A 12,871-nucleotide genomic window follows, 5' to 3' on the forward strand; every position below is an offset into this window, starting at 1 on the left:
CAGCAAGAAGGCTGCGGGTGCGCGGGGAGCTGGGAGGGGACACAACCAGGTAAAGGAAAAATACTTTCTGAAGTATGGCATACGTTTCTGAAAATGGCAGAGTTCTTAATCTTAAACGTGGTTTTAAGATTAAACAGACAACATCTACGATATCTTAGGAATATAGTGGAAATACCCTTTTCCCAACTTTTTCTGAATTTTAACTAATCCAGTATGGGACACTGAACTTTCAGCTACAAAGTGACACCTAACTGAATGTACCAAGATGTACTCCCATTTTAAGTGCTGTTCTCTTCTCCAGAGCATCTGTTCTTTCCCATGATAGTGAGTAACTTAAGTTCATCAACTGTGTCTACCTTTTAAAGGAGAGTAAGTGAAGGAAGATGTTTAAAGGCTCCCAGAAGCATCTGACTGACACACTGAGGCTGCTTAGGAGTGCAATGCAGAGTCTCTCCAACCACCCTCCTGAAGCTCTGCCCAAATAAATCACGATTCCTGGGCATCTGCAGCAAACTAAGCAACTACAATGAGCAGTAAGGTACAACAATTCCTGTTAATACTATGTAAACCTGTATTTGTACACACCTGCTGCTCTGTGAGTAATAAACCAGGGCTGGAACACATTTTCTGGAGTGGTTTGACTCTTTATTCCTCAACGAACGTTCTGGCCCTTCCTTAGAATCCGACCAAGACTAGGATTCATCACAACTAGTGCTCCAACGTGGAGCCAGAATATTTTGTGTGTGTGGAAAAATAAAAAATTGTCATCAGGCACAGCAGAAACCTCCTTTCTCTACTTCTCCATTCGGACTTGAGGAGTTTTACACGTTTGCCTAAGAAACAAACACATGTCAAGTACTACACTGGTACGGAATTAGTTACAGAAAACAAAACTGGGATAGATGGAATTTTCTTTAACTTACAAGGAAAAGTACAAAATGACAGGAAAAAAACATATTTCAGAATCACAGCAACTTCTCCTAGCAAAAGACCGTGGTCTCAAAAACACTCCCAAGCAATAACAGTAACCCCAAAGGAAAAGGTTTAAACATACTTTAATTCAAATGCATTGATTTGTCACCAAAAAACAATAGAAACTAATAGATAACACTCATTTTTGCAAGTATCAAGTATCAGCAATCTTTAACTATGATAAAACAGTAATTGAAAACTTCTCTGAAAATAAGTCCATGGATAGACCTGTGGTACAGAAAAGAGCCAGGAAGTCAGAATACGATTCCTCCTAAATGAAAGATTTGAGTGTGTTTCTCCCACATATATTTAAAGCAAAAAAAGAAAAAAAAACCCACAAAAGTTTAAAGTTTGAAAAATGTGAGTACTCTGAGGAGAACTCTACTTACAGTCATGTCTATGGTTAGTAGATTACAGGAAACACCATCAAATGAGACATTTCAAAAGACAATGTTCAATACAGACAGCTAGTTCCTTATCTAGATATTTGAGGTGGTTTTTGGACCTGCTGACAATGATTGCTTCTGAAAAGTGTGGCACAGCACCTCAAAAGATAGCTCAAATTTCTTTAATTAATGTTTACAAAAAGGTCATTATTTTCTGGGAGTTTTTTTAGGCTTTTTAACTTAAATGTCATGCTGTAGATCATTAGAAACATCCATTACAAGATTAAACTCGTAACTTTGATAATTTGTTGCTTTAATAAAATCTTTACACATTTAAATACTATGAAACAAATAAGATGGTTCTGGATTCTTATTTCCTTGAACTTGATAGTTTGCAAAATAAACTTAATTAATAAACTCACTGGGGCAATTACCATAGTGTATAACTCATGAAGATGTATGAGTTATGTCAAGGCTAAATCTAATTCATTAGTCTTTCAAATATACTTTATTATTATTCTCTTCTAAACAGTAATGCCACTGCAATGCTCATACCTAAACTTTCTCAATGTTTCTGTAACTCAGCACAGAAATTAAACTTATGGTAGAATTGTTTTAAGTTCACAAATTTTTTCATTTACAGACAAAGTTTTACGCTAAAAGAAGACTTAAACATAAACCTTATTTTACTTTCTTTAACAGAAAATAACTGTAGCAATTTAGACAAGGATATATCCTCTTGAGGTTTTTGTGGTGATCACAACTCCATAGTGGGACTGCAGCATGGCGGCATAAAAGACTGCAAGACAATTAATTAAATAAATGTAATTTTCTTCTCTTTTACACCATTTATTGCATCTAGTCAACTTAAGAGATAAAAACAACTTTCTTCCTTTTTACAGATGGGGAAACTGAAGAACAATAAAGATTCATGCTACTCTTCCAACTGTGAGAAAGTATATGCAGAAGCAGGGATGGGAACAGAGTCCTTTTGCCTTTGGCTTAATTCAACCTCACTTACCTAAAGAAAAGCCTACTGATATTATTGATTGGAAAGGGAAACCTATAACAAGCAGTTTCATGTGTTTAATGTTCTAAAAATGAAAATAAAATTTTAAAAAAGGATAATAGCCTTGTTTTAAAACTAAGTTGAGGTTTTAAGTTGCCTATTAGGTATAACAGATTTTCATTTTTAATACATTTTTTCCAGAAATTGGGTAAGATTGAACTTCAAATTATCCCCACTAAAAAATCAGGTAGTCTAAGTTCATCACATCTGATAACTTTTTCTTATTCAGATGTTTGTGGTGTGATTTTTTTTTCTGGGATTTTGAATGGAGAGTAACAAGCCATTTGGATGAGATCAAAATAGAAACGTAAATTATTTCCTTACCTGTAATTTTATCTTCTCTATGAGGGTACCTGCTGCTCTGTTAGTGCAGTACTGATTGTTTTCTGCCTTTGTCCCAAGCTTCAGAGATTCCTCTGGTGATTTTTCCCCACTTGCTTACCAGTTTCCACTGCTGGCATTTTGAGGTAGTGCACTCACATTTGGCTCCAGGAATACTGCCACAGCTGAGGGAATATAAGACAACTAAAAAACAAGTTAGAAAACAGCAGAGCAATATCCAGGCAGGAAAAAAAAATGTTTAAAGACAATGAATCAGTCACCAACTTGAAACACTTTGATCATTTTCCTTTCTCTTTCCATCCATTTAGAGTCTCCAAATGAAGAAAAGACTTTCCCATGCTTGGAGAAATTTTAGCCAAAGTAGTGGTATTTGACAGAGTAGTGGGTACCCATTCAGAGAATATAAAATTATTTTAAGGGAACCTAATTTTAACTTTCTCCAGTATGGGTACCCATCACGCCATCACTCTAATAGAGATAAGAAACAGAAGAAAGGTGGAAGATTTGGAGGATTTCAGAAAAATCCCTGTCACTCTGTCTCAGTAGAACTGGGGAAAAGGAAGAGTCAAGGGCTTTTCACCTAAAAGCTGTCAAAGATGAACAATTAGAAGGATTTCTCATTGCTCAGGGAAACGTACTCAAGGTCTGGCTCACTAAGAAGTAGTCAAGCCTATGGTTGCTGATTCCCAAATAATAGTTGTAGTCATCTTGGTCATCAGCGAAAAAGAAGGCAAAAAAGAAACTAATAGTGTCAATTTAGTAACTAAATAAATAAAACACAAAACAGAGAGCATATCCACCATCCATGCTTGAAGTTGTGTGTAGGCGACAAAATTTCACTGTCAATCTCTTGTGTTTTTTACATGTAATGGTCACAAGTTCCTGTGGCGTCCTTGGAAGTAGATAGCATAACACATTGATATTAATTCCATAAAATGATGGCTTTGATGCTTTTCCTTGGCATTTGCCCTGAACTCATGATAAACTGATGCAAGTTACTAGCATAATTCCTGAAGTGATTAGAAATGTCTTCTTGCTGCAGTATTATGGAGATTTCCAGGTAAAAGTTACAACTGCCTATAACTCCTCTTTACTGGTGATCACCTTGATACTGTTTTTGAACTTCACAGTACACAGAAAAGATGTATACTGTCAAAGGAAAAAAAAAACCTCCAGAAATTTAACTAAGAACATGCTTTGGTATTCAATTTAATTTGTCTTTCTTAAAGAACCTGGTCAGTTATCGTCATACCTCCATCTTCTTGTCATCTTCTGACTAGTATGTGACCCAAGACAAGGTAAATATGAATTAATCAGAGTAGCTAATCACAATTAGACACTGGTATTCCAAAATTTGAAGTAATGAAGAAAAGGCCAAATGTGGAGTAACAGGTCACGGACTCTGGTGGGGATTCAAGCCAAAGACCTTTATGGCTACAAGTGTCCGCTTTTTATGCAGTTACAGCTCTTTCACGTGCCACAAAATACGTCCTGGTTGGTTACCACACACAGTCCACGCACTTCTCACACAGTCAGGATTCGCTGCCTGCAGGTGTCCACGCGCTCCTTTGCTTCCTCTTAGTTGTTTACCACAGCTCCTTCTCCTCAAGGCTGAGCCCTGCAGGTGTCCAGCTGTTTACCAGCTTCTCAATGCCACAGCTCCTTCTCCTTAAGGTCGAGCCCTTGCAGGGTGATCCCAACAGCCAAAAGCCTCTGAAGAGGTTGTTGCCTTCAAAATTCAGGAATGCAAGTACCAATGATGTGCTTTAAGGTCAAAAGAGAGAAAAAGAACCCTGCTAATTTCTTGAATGACCCTCCAAAAAGAAATTGTCTTTGCAAGTAATCAGCTTCAAATTTGACAAGTTGCATTCTAGGAGGAAGTCTCCCATTCCTTTTTCGTAGTTTGAACAACTATTATTAACAACTGGAATTAGAATGATGCCTTGAAGATGATAAATTTAGTATGCTCTCATTTTCCAAGGTCATTCTGAAAAGACAACGAGGACGCAGGACAGAGGGATCTCAAAATTCTAGAAAAATAGCTATGCTGATTTTTCAGTGCATTTGCCTAAATTGGTAGCAGCACAAGTAGAGGTAAAATCGTTTGGTCTTCTTTTGGCACGGACGTGTTCTTGAGCCACAAAGTTTGCATTCAAGACAAAGGAACAAGCTATGTTCCTAAGATGCAGCTCCATTAAAATTCTCAAATCTTCTATTACTACGGAGTTTGTAGATATAGGTTGGTTAGACACCATCCATTATTTCCTTGAGATCATATCCATCTTCACAAACTGGAGACACACTTGTGTTCAATCCTGTTTTAGAGGTCTTGCCAATATAATTCCACGGGTCACATCATAACACAGAAGTCACGGTGAACTGGATATTTTGTAGCCTCCCCCACTTCAGAGCTCTATGACATTTCTCACTGCAGATATGGAAGGGGCTGAATGATGGTCAGGACTGGAAGATCTGAGAAGGAATCATCTGTGTATGCTAATAATGCAGTAGAAGAAAGCTCAAAGTCCATTTTATAGAATTTATAAAGTCCTTTGGAGTCTTTTCTCCATATACAGCAACAGTGTCTTTCCTGAGATGTATCTGGTGTCCACCAAGGTGGAAAAAAGTGGAAACTACAAGCTATGAAAAAAATTAACAACTTTGAACTTCTTATGGAAATTAAATTTATGTTGGTCCTCTTCTTTTTTTAATTTAGTCCTAGACATCAATCTTCCACTTATTCTTGCCTGAAATAATTTTTTTTCTTCATTTTGAACAGTTCTCAGAACAATCTTCATTATTCTTGTGGAGAAGATTTACAACCATACTCACTTTGCTCTGCAAAGGAATAATATCTGAATAACCTGATTTTAGCTGGTCTGAGAGTTGCTTACTCTTCCAGCGGTGACTGTGCATAATGCTCTGGTACGAATGACTTTCTCCAATTGATATTATTATCCATTTCCTTCCTTCCTTCCCTATCAGAAGGCAGAATAGCAGAGCTGAGACAGGGCAGTACTTCTGAGGTTTTCTATAAACAGTTCTAATGAGTAAGGAAATACCTCAAGAAAACAATGGGATTTTGGAGAATTGAAAGTAATACCTTTTGGTCAGTTGGGGGCCACTTTTTCACTCCCGCATATCAGTTCTGCAATAAGCAGTGATACACAGTTTGTGAAGCCTGTGCCAAATACCCAAGGAAAGAGGCAGGAGTTCTGCCTGCAGCTATTTACATAGTAGGTAATGCGAGGTTTCAGAACATTCCAGTCCCTCTGAGCTGAAACGTATCACTTCTGACTTGCCGAAATAATCCAAAGAAGCCCTTAGAGACTGCAAAGGATGGTGAGACAAGGAAGAAGCACTAGTTTTAGAGCACACCAGCATGACTCACACGATACTGGCATTTGAATATCATCTTCCTATATGGTAACTTGTGAGGTAGTAGAAGCTGAGAAAGATTTCTCAGAAAAACTAAAAAGGACTGCTAGATATTCAAAGGGCCCTTCCTGCACATCTGTGAAAGGGCAAAGAGACTGGCAGAAAATGGAGCTGCAAATGAGAGTGGAAACATCTTTGATTTTGGTGTCAGGGCTTTTCCACTTTATAGACAAGTGGCAAAAAACCAGACAGCCTTCAGAACTCATTCTTAATTTCCATCACAGAGGCAGAAAATTATTCTTCAGACATGAGGTCAATATCTCAAACATGCCAGCAAAGGACAAATTAGGGAGGGGAGAAGAAAAGAAAGAAAAGTAAAACATAAGTTGAATCTTTTGGGACAAAGGCAGAAAACCTCTTGGCTGGACTGATGCAGTGGAGGATTCCCACGTGGAAGAAAGTAATACTTGCAAAAGTCACTGATTAGTTAATTAATGACATGCAACTGAAACCCATTTGCATTTTTCTTTAAATATTGCAGAAATATTTTGTTTTGATTTCAGAGTAATTCTGTCAATTTTTAGGTTCTGCAGAAGCTAAAATGATGCTTTACAATGGATGCTAACTTCAGTCTTACCTTAGGAAAAACTGTTACCTCATAAAAATGTATAAATCACAGCATATATTACTAACACTCTGTGAGTATGAAGGGATTGCGAAACATTTCATTTCTCGTGATTTGTACAGTGTGTCTACTCACAAAAAAATTAGAGTAACCCTTCTGAATAGCTAGAGACACGACTCTATTCACAAAGAGATGCAACAAGGAATTGAAAAAAAATAAGGGAAAATTGCTAAACTTCTAGGCAAAAGCTGCTGTTTAAAAAAAAATCTGGTTTTAGAAATTATTTTCTTTCGAGTAATGCCTTAACAGGCTCCCTCTTTCCAAAAGAACTGTACCTGTGAACATTGCCTTTAACCCATTCCCTCTTTTGGTGTTCCTCACTTTCAGTTCTTAATATCTGTATTGATAGGACTCAAGGTCAGAACAGTACTAAACAAAATTTGAGACTGAAAATGTCTTAGAAGTTGAATGTTTGGATTATCTTCACCTGCCCAACAAATTTTATTGACCTTTCAGTCTATGACTTTGCTTATAACATTTCATACCTCAACACTTCTTCCTTTAATCCTTTTTACCATAACGTGTTTTGTGGGTATTTTTAAGTACGTTTGCCTTTGAGGAAAGGACTATTACTTGTCTAGATTTCCGTGACCTACAAATGAACATCATCAAGCTGTAGGCTTAAACTGATGTCAAATGTAGATTTGCAACAGGAATCTTTTCATAAGGAAGAACTTTGCAACAGGAATCTTTTCATAGGGTAGAACTAGGCATGGCAACTTTGCATTAAAGAAGTAAATTTGGTATATAGCAGCTATTTTTAAGAAAATCAGTGAACTGCATAGCCCTGAATACTGATGATTCCTTGTAACCTGTGTTGGCTGTAAATGCTGTTTTCATCAAAATGTCCAAGTATCCCAAAAGATTAATGTTTAGTTGCCCTACAAAAAATACAGAGAAAGTATGAAAAGAATTGTGATGTGAGATCAAAACAATAATTACTAATACAAAAAATTAGCTTGACCCAAGAAAATGTCATCCTATTTCCATTACCAGCTCATTTGCCCCCTGAGATCTGTATGCATTTTTAGGAAAAGGTGTACATACCACTTATTGCTATTTTAATGACAGATTAGATACAGCGGGTATCTGAGTTAGCAATAAGAAACGTGCTGAGACAGCTGCAGATTTCTCCTAGTGACAGATTAGCCGAAGGCATGGAAAGAGATACCATAGCAACAGAGGCCGTCACAATCACTCTTTTCCGTGGGTAATATTTTGCTACAGTCTGTGCACTTACTTATATTGTAATCACATCCTTTTTATGAACAACAAGATATTGCTAGTCATTGCGTATATGTGTATTATGCCTACAAATCTTTAACTGAAATTAAGGTAGAAGGTGAGGAGTCTACAGACAGAGGCTCTGAAGTGAGGCAGAGGGATAGAGCAGTTTTACACCGAGCTTATCTCTTAATTTATCCCTAACTGCCATACGTCTGACCTATCAGAAACATCGTAGAATAACCTATACGCTGTTTATATGATTAATTTCTGCTTTTTCTAATTACTCGTCATTACTACTGCTGTTTTTGAAAAGTCTGGAGGAGGAAGAGGAATGAAGACGTGAGGGAAGAGGCTACCACAACAGCAATACTTCTTTTTAACTTTAGCAGAAAAAACAGGAATACTTGTTCTATTTCTTTCCCCTCTGCTGCCGCTTAAAGAGCCTATGCACCTGTTGCTCGTGTGGAGAAGCCCAGATCAACAACTAAAAGTAGTTGTTTTGCTAACACTGATGTCAGGCTCAATTACAAGAAAAATGCCTTTTTTTTTTCTAATATTCAGGGACACATTTTAGCTCTCTTGTATCATGTTGTCTTACTCAAGCAGTGGTCATGACAGCAACTGGTAGCAGCAGAGTCACCACTAATGCTGCCTCCTGATACTGGGAATCTCAGTAGCCCACTGCAAAGCATGGCTATGTAAAGGTACCTAACGGAGGTCCTTTCATTCCTTGTGCTGAAAGGGTTTTATAAAAATGAAATTACTACCTCTCCTTTCAGATGCTGTAATTAATTTAGAAACAATCCAGCATCTGCAAATGAGAAAGAGGAGATAGGGTAAAAGCGTAAGCAGTATTTATAGATAGCAACAGAACTGCCTTGATTCAGAGTAGCAGAATGCACATACTGAACACCATTTGGCTTCATGTGCAGCCAGTTGGCATGTTTGGATGGTACACTTTCTCCTCTTCCAAGAATGTTATTCAATTTTTAGTTTCTTTTAAACTCTGGATGCCATAATGTAAAATTAGATTAAATGGAATATTACAAATATCTTACTTCAGGCTCCCTCCAATATTGTTTTGGAATGTAGATAAACACTCTCGGTATGGATTTCTCTCCATCCTGGCAATATTTCTGTTCATTTCACACTAGTCGTCTATCTCTGGTATTGATTTGGAAAGCAGATTTGGATTTGGAATGTAGATAAATTTACTCGATATGGATTTATTTTTGGCCCTGTAATATTTCTCTTTTATTTCTCTCTGTCCTTGTAATATTTATTTTATTTTTTTTCAGTACTCTATTTCTAATATTGGTTTGGCATATAGTTATATAGTAATATATTAGATATTGATTTCTTTCTGTTCTGCAGTGTGCTTTTCCCCTCATATTAAAAATAATAGCCAGTTTTCAGTGACAATTGCAGTTTCTTCTGCCTCTCATGAAAGTGTGGGTGTCTAGCTATTTCAGAAGTTGGATGCTCATTTCCAAAAGATGGCCCTTTATGACCTGTCTGAAAATACTATTTTCACTTGTTTATAGGAAAATGTTGTTCACTTTCACCTTCTAGAGATTTTCAGGGGTTAATAAACAATACCTGCTATGCATTACACCTGATATTTTTGGTTAATTTGTATTAGTAGTAGTAGTAGTAGTAGTACTATACCAACAGGTCAATTCTAAAAGGACGTGCACTGGTTGCCAATTTTTGCTGAATAATAGATAGCGGATGTGTTTCTCATCATAGTATGATCCACTGATTTAGCTCATAGCTGTGTATCTTCAGAACATGAGCATTTTTGAAACTTCTCTTATATTATATTGCATTTGACAGTGGTCAAAGTCCAAAGCTTCCCAATCTGACAAAGAATGAAGGGCCTTTTTTGACCACCTTCCTACTAAAGACCACATCAAAGAGAGTAAAGTCTCCAAGCCAGCATCTTACTATTCAACATTAAGTACCTAAATGTTAGGCACTAAGTTAGTCATCATATCTTTCCTTTAGAGTTATGAGGGAGACATAGGCACCTCCAGAAGATAATTCGTCTGACTTACTTACCTTAGGACAAAATGAATTGTCCTCTGGAACTGAACAATTCTCCCCAATACGAGGACGATAGCCTAGAGTTTAGGCTAGTCATCTCACTCTAGAGAGTCCTAACCCAAGTGAAGTCCAGTAAATTCCACTTCACATATTTAACCAGAACTTACTATTCAGCATTAAATTATGCTTTATTCCACAAGAAGTTCTACCAAATAAAACTAAAAGCTTAAAGAAAAGGTACTATTTCAGAGGAAAAATATCAATGCATATTTATCTACATCTTCATAAAATACCAGCCCAGGGACACTTCCCACTCCCAGGCGCAAGTCCACACTTCTTCAGTCATGTTGCAGCTCCAGGATCTCAAGATGAGACCAGTCCAGGTCCAGGGTAGATGCCTGGGGAACCAGGACCCCAGCAGGCACTGCAGCATGCACTTTCACACAGGTTACATGCAGCTTCTGGTGCTCTTGTTTAAAGTCAGCCTCTATTATAAAGATAACAGACAATGTACCGTTCTTAAAAACACAAGTAAAGCCTGGCATCTGGATCGGCCCTCGAAAAACCCCTGTCCAGAGACCTCTAGTGTGGAATACACCCCAGAACTGAGAGGAATATGAAATGCTTTCTCCTCCGCTTTTATCTGACTGCAAAATGTTGTTTTCCAGTCTTTGTAATGGGTTCCTTTGTTTCGTACAAACTCATAGCATTTTTTTTAATGTCATTGTCAATTTCATACATAACACTGCTATATTTTGGAGTTTTCAACTGATGGGAAAACTCCCCTATTTTAAATAGACTTTTTCCTTATTTTGTAAAAAGGAAATGAAACACAACCGAGAGAGCTTTTGAATGAAAGTAATTATATCAGAAAAAGGTGGTAAGAAGAAAAAATATTCCAAAAGTAAAAGAAAAATTCTTTGGACTTTCCCCTTTTTTTAACACTTTTATCATCGTTTAAAGAGGGCAATGTGACAAAATTTTTGTGTTTATTTATCAAACCATGGAGGCTAGCCATATAGAAGAAAATTCAATCGCCTCCTTTCACAACAGTTTCTCAGTCTGGAGGAGAATGCCACAATGTGCCTGGAAAATCTCAGCTGTGCACATAATCATTTCATAAGTCTCCTAATGTATTCCTGAACACCCTCTTTTGTTGTGGTATAATGCTCAGGAATGCAAACACACATTTCTTTATATGAAGTTAAAAAAATTACAGGTTTAGCTAAATTGTCATTGCCTTTTCTCCCCTTCCTCTCGTGCAGGCTACATAGACCCAAAATAGTTAATTCTAAACCAGCACAAGTTAACTCAGTACTCAGCTTATTCATACACTTGCCCCCCCTCATATTCATTCCTTTTCCATGGTTAATTCCTAATGTCAGCCCTCTCCCACTAATATGCAGACAAATTAGGAAAAACAGGTTAATCTTTCCATAATACCTGGTTTTGCATTCTGAAGGTAAATAATTTCCACGTGACTTTTCTTAACCTTTGAATTCCAAGTACCGTAACATTCATGCTATTTCTAATTCATTATTCATGTATTATCTTATTAGATCCCCATATCTGAACAAAATGCAAAGCCTCAAGTAGACCACATTTTTTAAAATCAATTCATTTTCTCCCATTATTGACTTGATCTTTTTGCTTAGTGACTGATACCACAAGTATCAAGAAGTTGGTATCATAATTTTTTACAATAGTGTGATTAAATATGCTAACAGAGGTGGACAAGCAAAATACCTCCTTTCTCCACTGGTTTTATCTCTAACATAATGCTTAACTATTAACAGCTTGAGATGTTCCATCTATGTGGAAACGTAGATGCTGCTTTTGAACTTGGTATCCTGTAGAAGAGAAGGTAGTACCTCAGTGGTTAACTGGGTTACTTCTTCTGCACATGAAGCAGGCAAACTTACAGAAAAAGTTTGGAGGTGAATATAGACTTTAGACCTCTCAGGAAAGCCTTCACAAGGCTTTTCTACAATACATTTAAATCACTCAAGCTATTCAGTTCTCTCTGTTTCTTTATGCCTTTACATTATACATGATAATCACATATGGGTTATTTCATTTGACAATCAGAAACTTATTATTCGTGACTTCTTAATACTGACTGTTTGTACAGTTATTTTTATTTTTCTCAGAAAAGGGGGTTTGAAACCACAGAGCACTTCAGAATTTTTCCTTTTATTTGTAGACTTTGAGGAGCAGAAAGAGGAGTTACAAAAATATTGTAGTCATTACCTATTAGGGAAAAATACTTGCTTTTCGATAATAAGCTACTCTCAACACAAAGAATCACTCACATTTCCACTAGCAATGTATATTTTTCTGGGCATCAGAATGACGTCTGTTAAAATCTCAGCCTCCTGCATCTGGAAAGACAGAGACCTTCGTTCACCTGCCACCTGGTTTCAATGACTCAGACCAACTTTCACTCAGAAATTTGAATTCAGGTTTGCTGTTGTCCCAAAACAGCCTTGCAGCTGTGTGGGAAATGAAGGAAGAAGGGGACAAACAGACAGTATCTGGACAAACTAGAAGGCAGAACAAATAGCAGGGTATTTAAGGGGATTATATTTTCTTTTTCGTGGCGGTAGGTCTGCAAGCAGGTCATGGTAGCCATTGTACTGAATCAGTGCATATGACGGCAAATAGAGAACAGGACTGGCTTTTTCATAGCATCATTTCTAAAGAGGTATGAAATGAGTCCTGAGGATTGCCACCACCCATGGAGGACAAGAAAAGTCCAAATCCTGC

Source organism: Phaethon aethereus (assembly GCF_964289735.1).
Source record: "Phaethon aethereus genome assembly, chromosome: 1".
NCBI lineage: Eukaryota > Metazoa > Chordata > Aves > Phaethontiformes > Phaethontidae > Phaethon > Phaethon aethereus.